The sequence below is a fragment of the Halyomorpha halys genome, unplaced genomic scaffold (assembly GCF_000696795.3).
Source record: "Halyomorpha halys isolate HHAL.00 unplaced genomic scaffold, Hhal_1.1 Scaffold109.1, whole genome shotgun sequence".
Lineage (NCBI taxonomy): Eukaryota > Metazoa > Arthropoda > Insecta > Hemiptera > Pentatomidae > Halyomorpha > Halyomorpha halys.
This window is the reverse complement of record NW_027107176.1, coordinates 1,216,174-1,228,765: the sequence shown is the minus strand read 5'-3', so window position 1 is coordinate 1,228,765 and position 12,592 is coordinate 1,216,174. Positions and strand designations below refer to the sequence as shown.

Genomic DNA, 12,592 nt, shown 5'->3' with positions numbered 1-12,592 from the left:
AGGCCATTCCTTTTTAAGAAAACTAAGACCATTTCCACGTTCTTCTGGTCATCATTCAGAGCATCCGATACACTCGGTCCTACTCCCAATCTACTTATAAGGGTGAAAAATTATTTTAGTTTTTAGCGTCGTCTTAAACCCTCAAGTACCATTGTTCAGAGAAATAATAAATTAAGACTAAAGCACAGTGAGGGTTATTATTTAAAAATTATTTATATTTTATATAGTATATAAATGAGTATATCATTAATAATCAAATTATCTAAAAGAATAAGAAAAAATCAACAAAATCGGACCAGTATTAACGATTGTACAACGAAGTTAGCTGTTACCGTCTATGTTACTATAGTTACCGTCCTATCACTTCATCTATAGATTAATTAATATCTAAGTCTCAATAATTTTCAACTAATGTATATACATCCTCAAATATAGCCATAGCGAATAAAATTTCTGAAAAGAGTTAGGATTAATTTCAACTCATTACAGGATTCTAAGTGAAAGTCGAGTAACCAAATTTTTTAAAGTAAATTTACTAAAATATAAGCCCTATTTATAATCAGTTACAGTTTGTTCAAATAATGAAGAATCTAAATTTAATAAATACATTGTAATCTCGGTTATCCGAACTTCGTTACTACGGACACTAGTAATCCGAATTGGAATACAACTAAAAAAAAATTTTTTTAAAGAAAAAGTCAGTAGAGAATAACATTTTTATTTTCAAATAAAAGAGGACAGGTGTAAAGGACATTTTTAACTTCCAAGTTTATCAATCGAAAGTGGGCATTTTTACAGTTTTGACATCGGTTAATCTAATTTTTATGAAAGTTTTATAAAATAATATATTTTATTGGAATCAGAAATAAATAATATCTATCGTATAAATCATCAGATTCTGTATAACTAATTTAATTCATTGTTAAATAAATCATGTAGGATATAAATTTTTTTGGCAAATTATTTATATTTATATTTTTTTATCTCATTTTAAATAAATCCATACAAATAGATTAATAAATCAATAATGTTTTCACTTATAAATGAAAAAATCTAATGTTTTTTTCAAATTGAATTATCACTTAGCTTTACTGGGGTTAAAGTAAACATTCTTCTTTAAATTTCAAACTGTAAATTTTCCTATAAGATAAGTAAACAAATAAATAAAAAGATTTCTGTAGTAATATTTTTGAATTTTTTTACGCCATTTTTCCTAATACTTTCTGTAATCAGTAATTCAAACGCCCCCTTCAGAAATTATTTCGGATTACCGAGATTATTAAATATACACTGTATATTTATTTACTAATTATATTTTTACTCATAAAACATTTACTTGATAATAATTCAACTGTTTTCTTTCTCTGATTACAGGTTTTGACTGACAGCAGATAACGCTCAGCTGGGATAAGTGCAGTATTGATTGTGAGTACTGATTAAGAAATGCAACATGTTTTTAATTTATATCTATACAGCTTTTTTTTTTTCAAGACTTTTGTTCTGTTTGAAAAATAAAATTAAAAAGAAGGTATCATTGAAAGACCCTAAAACAGAGATCATTATGTACCTTACAGTTTCAGAAGCATGAAATTTATGTTTCGGAAAGAGAATTTTATAAAAATAACTTTTTACACCTCATCCCCACTAGGATTTAGCTGGTTCTGGTAACAATGCGAAAAAAATTCAGTATTTAATGAATAACATTATTGTTAGAAATTATTTATTCTATACATATATCGGATTTAAGTAATTACTTATTTAGAAAAGGCAGGATATATAACTGGAAAAATACTCGTTGTTACAGTCATAACTGTATAGCCGCACTAGCTCTGGCCTGGTAGTTGATAGTAAAAATAATGTGATATGGGATTGGAGAGTTTGGGATACAATTAAAGGGCTATTATCTGCGAGTACATATGTGTCATCGGCATATGTGGTGAGGATAGTGTTAGGATTGGTTCTGATGTCAGCTGTATATACGGTGTAGAGTAAGGGACCAAGGATACTATCTTGAGGAACACCAGCGGACTGAGAATAGAGGGATAAATAGGGGCCTTTGCGGTTTACTTGGTATAATCTATCATTGAAAGGAACGGATGATGAGAAAGTGTTTTAATTTTTAATTTAATATGAAGAATTTACATAATTGATTGTTTATTAACAAATTTATATGATTCTCAAATATTTTAATGGCTCATAGGGCAAATGTGGACTGAAATTAATGACCGAGGTAGAATAGCCTGCATAAAGTTTTTTAAATGTAGTTCAAAAATTGTATTTAAGGTATGATAATTTATTAATAATATTGTTATTTTTTTTTAATTGTTAAAAATCATATGTATGATAGAAACTGTTTGTGATAGACTGTCCTTGAGGAAGTGGCCAAAACGTCGTACTTATAAAGAAATGTAAATTTTTTGATACTGAAATTGAATAAAATTTATTTTATTTGAACAATAATAACCAGTCTAAAGAAAGTGTAAAGATTATATAAAAAATAAGAATAGTTGTGCTTTGTTTAAATTTTTTTTTTTATTTACGATAGGATGTAGCATTGCTAACCTTGTGTAGGTTCGAGTTAGTTTAATGTTGATATGGTGATTTAGAACCTTATAATATTATCTAGATTTTTTTTCCAAATATTTAATAAAATTGTATTTTATAATATATTTGAATAACCCAAGCCCATCAGTCATGTATGAGCTAATTAAGCGCTATCTAACGTGCCTTACCTGAACTACTAATAATGAGGTTAGCCGGGCGTACATAATGTATATTGGCAAAGGATTATGCATTGCCTCATTTATAACCGATTCCAAGCCCTAAGTGATTTAGTAAGCCATCCCTGCGCCGTTCCGAATTTACCGTTCATTGCGGCTGAACTATCTTTCATGCAGGGTCCAAAACTGAAAATACTTAGCGAAAGTCTGGTCACCACTCAACTTTCACCCAACATAAAAACTCATATTTTAGGTTTTAAGGAGATGAAAATAGCGAATATCAACTCTTGCCAAGAACACATCAATTTAACAAAAGGTAACTCCGTGTACATATGAATGAAATTGGAAGAGACCTCACTTGGATTTTTGACGTCTTCCAAGTAGGTATATTTTATTCTCTTTTTTCATATCTTTCTCTCCCCCCCTTTTCTTTCTTTATTATCTTCATATTTTTCCTTACCCACTTCATTGGTTTTGTTCATCATGTATTATTATTGTCATATTTTATAATTGATACTTAATGCGCATTTGGTGCCACTGACTCTCCACATACAGTGGACATCACTATACGCCTCAAAATACCTTTGGATAAAAGAAGGAAGAATTTTTCATTAACATCTTATTGTACTCAATGTACTCAATTTATTTTCAAAAGAGGGTACGAAAAATAAATTACTACTTTGTCTTACTAAACTTTATAATTTGTTTTTTTTTTTCTAGTATTTTACCTACATGTTTCATTAGTTACATATATTTTTATTTCTCGTTGTTTTTTCCAAAACTTGAATTTTTAAATTATTATTAATTAAAATATTCATATTTTCTTTGCATTATACAACTTATGCATATTAGTTATTATTTCATTAATTATGTTATTTCGTCGGGTTTTTTTCTTGTCTATATATTTACATTTTAATCTTTTAGTAATTCTTTAAATTCTTCGATATTTTATGTTTCTCCATATTTTATTATTTCTAAAAAAAAAATAAAAGGACCTTATAGAAAGATTTTTCAAATTATACGTTTAAACTTTGTTAGACTGCATCTATGAGGAGAAGACCTATCTGGTATTAAATACCACTTCATTGTATATTCATTGATTGAGTTTAATTAAATGCTTTACTTCAAACAATAATGTAAACATACATATAACATTATTGTTTGAAGTAAAGCATTTGATTGAGTTTAATTAAATGCTTTACTTCAAACAATAATGTAAACATACATATAACATTATTGTTTGAAGTAAAGCATTTGATTGAGTTTAATTAAATGCTTTACTTCAAACAATAATGTAAACATACATATAACATTATTGTTTGAAGTAAAGCATTTGATTGAGTTTAATTAAATAGATTATTGTCGATTTCCAAAAATCCCAATAATGTCTAAAATCAACTATATAGAGTGGCACTTCCGATTGGTCGATTTTATTTTTAAAAATATTAATTATGATATATAATATAATAATTTATAAATAGTTCTATGAGTGTATGTGATATATGAGTGTTGTTGTAAGCACATGTTTAAGGATTTGGTTGAATTTTTTTTTTAGCAGCCTGAAGATGAGGGAAATCTCCCGAAACGTTGCTGAGGATATTAAATAAACTATTGTTTTTTAATAAGGAAGAAATTATGTCATTCACTAAATCCTTTTAATTCCATAAGACTCTTCCAGCATAAAGGATTATTAAATTTAAAAATATTATAATATTCCAGGAACACACCTGCTCTAAAAAAATGCAATATCATTTTGACGAAGTTTCGTTTTTTAGCTAGCCACTTGACATTACTCAAAGACAAATATACAGACCATTTTGCTAGATTTATTTCAACTGGAGTTAGTAAAACCGAGTATTTCCGTCAAAAACCCAAATTCGAAATCCTGCATGCAATTCGAAATGTTCGAAAAGCAATTCATCAAGACGCCTCTACACAACAATGAATGCCGGTATTATTGGCATAAGACCAGGTGAGAGACCAGTAACCAGATGAATAGACAGAATCGACAAAGGTGCAAAAGAGCTGCATGCAGCAAAGAAAGTAGTATCCCAATGCAGGCAGACGTGGAGAAGGCTGGTTTGGGCGCCAAATATCTACAAGTTTGAAGTGCGTTTACCAAATCTATTGTTATATTGTGGTTCGATAACTTTTTTTTTGTAATATATTGTAAATGACTGTTTACGTAAGGTGCCCCCTCACTTCTGAACATAAATTCATGATGCTATCTAGTGGCAAAGATAATCGATACGAAGCCTGGGCTTTATTTATTTACGAAACCTGGGTAATATTGGTCCCCAAAACAAAGGGGTAAGACCCAATAGAGTAGCCATCTTGAGCTGGACAGGAGAAGAAGAGGACAGAACTCTTCAAGAAGGTCTCTTCTCATAAATCATGAGTAAATCCTTACACTCAGGCGAGACAGGCGGCGGCGGTAGGAGAATGAGGAGAGAGAACCAAGAGGGAACCCTTCTTTCATATAAGTATTCACACCAGAACCAACCTTCAAACCTCAAGAATCTCAAACAAGTAAAGTTTCATACTTTCATCAATTAATGTAATAAAACCAAATTTATCACTAACCAACTAATCATATTGTAACTATTTTGTTCAAACCATCCAGCAAATTGTGTCAGAAAACTTATAAAGAGAGAATAGAGGTATTTCATTCTAAAAGCATATTATATCAATTTATTATAAATACAGTCCACTACATCATTACCAGCAAATTACAAGTATTTCTTTATTTAAACCAGCTTACCAGCATATAATAGTTAATTTAGGAAATATCCCCCAATTTTTACTCCGGGGAATACCTAAATTAAACAATGATTATTTGCGTTTTTGATTAAATTATTATTTATAAATTTGAGTATGATCTTGATAAAATAAAATAAATTAGAAATTGTCAAATGATTAGAATACTTATAATATAATTATATTGTAGTGAGGACTAGAAGATGTAATAAGAGATTTTTTTTTTAGTTGGTTCTAGAGACATTAGGGGTATTCATGATGTTGTGTTAAATGTTATATGTTTTACCATGTTAAATGTTATAACTATAGGATTGTGAGCAGCCCTATTTGAAGTCATGTTAAACGTTAAATGCATAAGAGTCCCTAGCGGATTTTCTCAGCAACTTGTAGTATAAGCCTTTATGTTTATAACCTTCCTTCCAGACCCTCATGTTATTGTTTACTTCAGTTTTGATTTAAGTAATGAATTAAAACATGCCTAGAGTGAGTGAAAAGTGGAATTTGTGTGAAAGTTTAGCTTATGAGTGTCTTATTGATCTTCAAACTTGTGAAGAAGAGAATGAAGATGAGCTAATTTGACAACTGTATTGAAAGTCACAACAACTAATATGGTGGCGATCTCAACTGGTCTATTGTGTGACGTCATTCTCGATTTAACTGACCAAGTAACAGACTCTCAGCCATGTTAAATGTTATTTCGTTTTACCACGGCAAAATAAGGCAATTTTTTTCGATTTAACACGAGTTTTTCCATTTAACACGCTTTAACATAGAACATGAATACCCCTAATGTAGATCTTTGACCGTCCGAAGCCTTCTCTAAACCTGCCTGTCTTGACCAACTACTTTCCTGTTTGCTCCATGCAACTCTTTCGCATCTTTGTCGATCTATCTGGCGGGTTTTAGACCTGTTGGCTAGATGTAGATGTAGTCTACAGGGGTTTAAACGTAGATTTTGAAAAATATTCATGTCCCGCCCATCTTAACCTTCTTGCCTTTACATCATGAGATATTGACTGACCCGCAATTGGCTAAGGCTCTGATCTCTGATCTCTCCTGTAATTGTACGGAGGACTTTTCGTTCAAATCTCTCGATTCCACTTTCTAGTGATATATAAATAAATTAGAGATATGTCAGAAAAAAAATTAAATTTACACCTAACTTCTTCCAGAACGAAAAATCATATTTTATTTTTTATTTCGTTAACTAAAGAGAATAAACTGATTATTGAAAATAAACCAAACTGCTTCTTATAGTAAAAATATTCAAGTGAAATAGAACACCTGTACTATCAAACTTCCATATAATTATATAAAAAGAAATAAGAAATATAAAGAGTGTAAGAAATCGAAGTTGTAAAGAAGCAGACAAAGGATGAGACATTGATGTAGTCTTTCTGGATCGTTTCACCCCGGCTGCCTAATGCTACTGTCATCAGTGACAGGGTTTTTGTTGGGTGGGAGGGGGGAGGTTGTTGAAAAGGGAGGGGGTTGAGGACCCCCCCATATATCATTACTTTTTGAAAATAGACCCTTCCGGTCAGTGTCATGGAAAATATTACACAAAAAAAATATTAATGCTGGATGTATTAAGTTTGGCTATTCATATTAATCGTCCACCGGAAAGTAAACATTCTGCCTGGGGTCGGTAATTTCCTTCTGATTTTTTTTTTTTTTTACTTCAAAATTATTTCTTATTCGTTTTTCTTGTATGGTTAAAATTAGAGACCGGATTTTTGTGCAATTATATCTTCTGTTCCCTAGCTTCAAATTTCGCTAAATTTCGAAAGAAATTCGAATCATGGAAGAAACATTCAAACAAAACTAATTTCCTATTGTACAAATAGTGAATATTTTACTATGTTATTGAATATAATAAGCTTGTTATAGAGAACGTTCAGTTTTATTGTTTTTAACTTGGATTCCCAGGCCACTCATTCTTCCGTCTGACTTTGCTGTAACTAGATGGAATTTTAATTTTTTTTTTTTAAATATCATAATTTGAATATTATTGCATTATTTGAATTATTAAATATCATTGCATCACGAAGGCTCTTGGCTTGCAAGGATTGGAAACAAGAGGAATTCGATGGTTTAGTGGAGCACCAATTCTTAACCCCTGTTAATCCAAATAGACGTTATTACATTCAAGTATATCAATCTTCCCTGAACTTATATTGTTACTAGGTGTTCTCATTTCTTCGGTTTTTTATCTAATTACTACCTCTCTGAAAGTATTTCATAATTAATTTTAATAATATTTTATAATAATATAATATACCTTCATATTCAATATAATATGTTATATTATAAATAATTACTATTGTATAATTAAAATGTATAAACTTAAGCGTACTTATTGTTATTTATATTATTACATTTCAATAAATATGATTAATTAAATCTTAATAAATAATGCTATATATAGTCATTTATCATTAAATTTTAGAATATATTATATCTAAGAGGGGAAATAAAATTATTGTTCTATAATTATAAAATATGTCTTGTATAATACATATATAATTGCTCTTTAAAAATAGGAAAAAATATATGGGAAATATTTTATAGATAGGATCGATTTCATCTTCGCCCACATATATTTAATATTGTATATAAGATTATATGTAGAAATTAATTATACTAATTTATCAATTCTCTGCCCTCTTCAATTGTTCCTATAAATCAATCTTTTAATATCTTATAATGGATCTGTTCCCCTTCAGAGCTTAGCATTCAACTGGAAGGCTCTATTACAACCACCGGTTAATTAAGGGGAAGACCCTGGACGATCGGGAACATTCCTGGAATTTTCTGATTGGGATATTGCAGATGTATCTGGAGCAATACAGGGGTGTGCACTGCACCAATAGTGTCTTTGATATTCAAACACATTCAAGTATATATCTATTACTACTGTATAATTGAAGTTCATTTGACTGGAAGAGTTATGGAATTATATAATGAGGTGAAAATAAAAATTCTTACATAGAAACTTGGGCCAGCAGAACAATATAAAATCAATAGAAAATCAAGAATGAATCGTTAAAAGAAAATTTTAATGTAAATCTGAAATTTTAAATTATAGGCCATTAATTCTTAATCGTTCATCCTTAACAATCCCTGATAATCCTCCGAGGCGTCTGAAAAGAAGATGGCCACGGGACCTTCTAGTTTAAATTAATGTTTGAAGTACCACCAATGGGTACCCAAGATTTTCAAGTGTATATGAAACATACAACATATTTACTTATTGTATTATTGTGTACAATTGTAAATTACAATAAATAAATAATAATAAATAAATTATAGGCCTTTATAACAAGCAACTATAGCTCCAATTGCAACATGATAATGAATTATCTTTGTCATCCAATTGGATTCCATTGCGAATTGAACATTTTAAACTGGTGTGATCCAATATAGTAAGTCACTTAGTGGAAGGGGAACTTTGATAAATAATCTCAAAATTAAGATCACAAAAAAATAACAGCAATATAACCTCATAATATAACGTTTTTTAACGTTATGCATTAGTTTTACATTTAATATACATTAGTTTTGGGAAAATATGATAAGTTTACATTCTCTAACATATCGTAGTATACCATCATTATTGATTAAATATTTATTACTTCAAACTACTTAGCTTCATTTCTTTAAAAAATATTTTATTGCTGTTAATTTTTTTAATATTAATTTTTTAAATTATTATTTTTTTTTATTTAAGTGTTTCGACCACTAAAGTCATTTACACTGGATTTACAAAGTAGATTACAATAGGCATGTTCACAAAGTTACAATTACAAAGTGAGAAAGTTACAAATTTACAATTACAATTTACATTTTATTAAGTTACAACTAGAATTGACGTAGTGAGTAAATTACTATATTAAATTATGCATCCATTTATACATGCTGGAATCAGAGTTAGACTATGTGTGATCATAGATAGTAATTATTTTTAAAAAGTGAAAAAGTTTTGTTATTGTTGTGGGGTCTTCTCTCATTATCTCCTGTAAATCTGAAGAGAATCGGTGTGGTCGTGAGCAATACATTCAGTGAGAATGTGCCTAACGGTGAGATCGTTTCCGCAGTAGCGACACATCAGTGCATTTTCTTTTTCCATGAGATTATAATGGTAGAGTCGAGTATGGCCTATCCGAAGAAGGGATAATACATCTTCTCTCTGTAGCAGATTTAAAATTATTTATTCATGAAAATTATATCTGTATTCACTAAAAAATACAATATGTAAATGTGATGTGGATTATAGTACAATGTTCTGTACAGACTTGGACTGACAATGTAAACTACAGAGTTGTGGAGAATCTACCCATTGATACAACGGATTTTAATTTTTAAAATTAAAAAATAAACAAATTGAAATTTACACATATTTTTATATATAAAAATTTTTTTTCATATAAAATAATGAATAATATTTATACATTTCTTCAGTTTTTATTTGAAAAAAAAAACTGTTTTTAATTTTTTTTTAATAAATAATAACAGTTATTGATACATTATAATTTTTTTAAATACCCTATTTAGAATTCAATATTTTAAATAAAATGCAGTTATTTCTGACTGCAATGGTTTAGTTGGAGTATCTCTATTGGGGTCAAAGTCCCACTCGAACCACTACTGCAGCTTTACTTATAAAGTAACACTGCAAAGGGTCACTTATCAAAGTGTCCCTTATACACTGGGGGACTTGCTTTATTGGGTCACACCACTTGAAAACGTGCACTTTGCGATGGAATCCCGTTGGGTGATGATGATTATTCATTATGATGGTGTAATTGAAGCTGCAAAAAAAAGGCCCATAATGCAAAATTTTAAAATTTACTTTCAAAAAAATTTTTAACGATTCATTCATGATTATGTATTGGTCTTATATTATTCTATTGGCTGTCTAGCTTTCGTTATTCTGTGATCTAAGAGGATAAAATAAATATGTAACATGTTATTTTGATTTTTGACATTTTGTATTGCTATAAAAGGGCCGTATGTTAATAATAATAATTAGATCGACAGACCCAGTTTTCTCCTTTTGTAGTGGAATCAAACCAAGAACGTCCATTAAACCATATTGGGTCTATTCATGTCTAATCCGTTTAGATCGGTAAGGGCATTAATGGGTTCAAGATGATTTATTTTACTTACTCAATTTTAATTATTTACATTTGTTGAGTTATTGGTTAAATACCAACTTCTCCACTCAAGGCATGGATGTATGATGTCCAAGCGCTCCCACTGGCCCATATTACCAGAGGAGCGGATAGGAGAGAAGTGCAGGGATCTCTCAGAGTCCAGATTTACCTTCCATATAAAGGCAGTAAAGTTTAATTCGGGGTGGGTAAGGCTGAATGGGAATCTTGTAAATAAGTGCGAATGTGTATTTATTTTACTATTAATTTTTATATTGATTTATATATTTATTTATATATGCAGTGATTGTTAAATATTATCTGTTACCTGTAGCCGTTGAGTCAGCCCTGTGGGTTCAGGTGCCGTCAGGGGTTCACCCAGCCTCATTAAGTGAGTACTCTTAACTGACTAAAAATCTGGCGGTTGAGCTTGATTCTGACCTAATCACCTTCTTGCACCCTTCATGGGTTGTAGTGGTATAGATTTAATTTAATGCAGTAATTGTATTTTTTTCTTTTACTATCATTATTCCTTTATTTTATTTTACTATTACTATTATTTATTTTTTTACTTCGTTTTATATTACAATTATAATTGTTATTTACTTTATTTTATTTTTATTATTTCTTTGTTTACTTTATTTTATTTTTATTATTTCTTTGTTTACTTTATTTTATTTTACCATAATTATTATTTATTTATTCACTTTATTTTTATTTGGTATTGTCTGGTTTTTTTTTTTCTATATATAATGTTTGAATGAACGCTTATAACACCAATACTTATTGCCTTAACTGTGGTAAATTCTATTATAACTCTTGAATAAAAACATTTTTATAAATTCCTTATGAGAAGATGTCAGTAGTGCGGCCAGTAAAGAAACACAAATGAGCAAATCTTATTTATTTATGCAGACGTTTCGACCTGCATTTCTCGCCTGCTTCTGGGTTGAAAACAAAACGAGAAAAACTATCTACATTCAGAGAAACACAAAAATATAAATGCAATAATAACAAACTATCTTAGAAATACATTACAATATATTGTTATGAATATTTCCAAGATTATTTTTATTTTATCTCTCAATTAAGGTGGTTATTTCATTTGGTTTTCCAGCCCTGATGAAGGTCTGCAATTCCGGTCAAAACGTCAATACAAATAAATACGTTTTGCTTATTTATGTGTACCTTTTCTGGCCGTCAGGGTTGACTATCTTTTGTTATCAACCTACGGTCAGCAATTAAGACCAAATTTTTAAAAAATATTTTTCTATTATATAACTAATTTTTTTTTTGTATTTGTATATTTATTTTCTCAGTGTATTATGTATTGTTTTATTTTATAATAATCATTATCTATTTCAGTTTATATTTATTTATTTTTTTATTATATATTTATTTTACTATTTTTATTTAATATTATGGGTACCTCATGTATCCCTGACGGCGGATCAACCCCCATTTTACTAATTATACCACAATGAAATGAAAACTCAATTTTATACAACCCACTTTTATTATACCACCTTATATGTAAAATAAAATATTAGACGGTGATCACTAAAACATTTTTGTATGATAGAGAGTGTTTACATCGGGATCTGTTCGTCCCGAGGAAGGCGGCCTCGCAGTCGCGGCGCCATCGGGGTCTCCTGGTGTCCGCGGCAAGGGAGCATCAGAAAATGAGACCTCCGACTTCGGCTTTATACAAACTCAAAAGAAGTACGTGAAAATCGGATTATACAAATCCAATAGAGAGATTTTTCTACTGACTTATAGAGTAAAATAAAATATCTAGGCGATCACTAACACATCTGTGTATAATAGAGAGATTTTTCTACTCACTTATAGAGTAAAATAAAATATTCAGGTGATCACAAAAACATTTTTGTATAATAGGGAGAGTTTTCTACTCACTTATAGAGTAAAATTAAATATCCAGGTGATCACTAAAACATTTTT

At 29.6% G+C, this 12,592-nt stretch overlaps 1 protein-coding gene across 2 annotated transcripts in view; it reads left to right on the top strand.

Moving 5' to 3' along the window:
• The window catches only part of LOC106677814 (ly6/PLAUR domain-containing protein 6B), a gene marked incomplete in the record, with an annotated part of 623,095 nt that overhangs the window by 104,930 nt on the left and 505,573 nt on the right, over nt 1-12,592 (top strand). Inside the window, 3 exon segments of one of the 2 annotated variants that reach the window (XM_067045489.1) lie at nt 1,375-1,425; nt 2,974-3,100; nt 10,965-11,021. 2 annotated transcript variants of the gene reach the window in all.